We start from the raw sequence: 1,178 nt of genomic DNA, 5'->3' as shown, positions 1-1,178 counted from the left end.
AGATTCGATGACTCAGCTATGACTCAGACCAATCGCTGAAGATTGTTTGCAAATGGCGGTATCCATTTCAGGAATTGACGGTGAAAGAGGCGGCCTACTTTCGCGAGGAGAGGAAGTAATGCATTTCCAATGGGGGACCTCTGCTCGATCTGTCCATTGTTTTTTACAGTCTATGGTTGTTCCTAAGGTGAGGACCAAAACTCATGGTGAAGATTTGTTTCATCATTACGGTTCTCGCCTGTGGAACAGCCTGCCGGAGAGTCTCAGGGCCGCAGAGACCGTAGAAGTTTTTAAGAAGAGACTCAAGACCCACCTTTTTAATTCTGCTTTTAGTTGATCTTATCTGCTTATTTATTCTATTATTTTTAATATATTATTTTATTTATATTGTATTTTATTTATTTCATTTTATCATATGAATTTATACCCATTTTTAATTTTGCGTTTTGAATGCATTTTATTTAAGCATTTTACATTGGTTTTAACCCCAGTGTTTTCTGTGAGATCTATCATATCAGGGCTTGTCTGCTTGGTCTGGGGTCGTTGCCGTGGTTCTCGCCCTTGCAGGGGCGGCTGGAGTCCTGCACTGCAGCCTCACAGCTGTGGAGTTGGCTCCGTTTCTGTCCCGGTCTGGGTGGGCGCCATGGCGATGTTCCTTTGACTGAGCTGGTCCCTGGTATGATAGAATCCTCAATACTGTTTCTTCACAGCAGAGCCAAGCCTTAAGTTTATATTAAGGTTATTTTACAAGTTTCTTAATTTTTCTTTTAAGTTTTCATTGTGTGTGGGGTCATGGGTGTATGTGTTATGGGGAGGGTGTGTGTGTGTATGAAGGGTGGGTTGGGCTTTTACTGTGTATATTTTGCTTTTAAATGTGCAGCGCTTTGAGTTGCTGTAAGTATAAAAAGCGCTTTTATAAATAAAGTTTGATTTGATTTGATTAGACCAACATTTGTAAAAATGTTGTCTATCAATGTGGTAAGCTCTGTGATTGCTGGATAAAGCCTTCTGCTATACATAAGATCAAGAAAATTTGAGCTATTTTTATCCATTGGCACATTTAAGAGGCTCACATTAAAGTCTCCACAAATTAAATTAACAAAAAAATCTCCTCCAATGCATCGAGAAATGTTTTAACACAGGCTTCTGGAGTTCTATAGAAACAAGAAATTACAATA

Source organism: Oryzias melastigma, linkage group LG21 (genome assembly GCF_002922805.2).
Source record: "Oryzias melastigma strain HK-1 linkage group LG21, ASM292280v2, whole genome shotgun sequence".
NCBI classification, from domain to species: Eukaryota; Metazoa; Chordata; class Actinopteri; order Beloniformes; family Adrianichthyidae; genus Oryzias; species Oryzias melastigma.
This window is presented reverse-complemented; position numbering follows the sequence as displayed.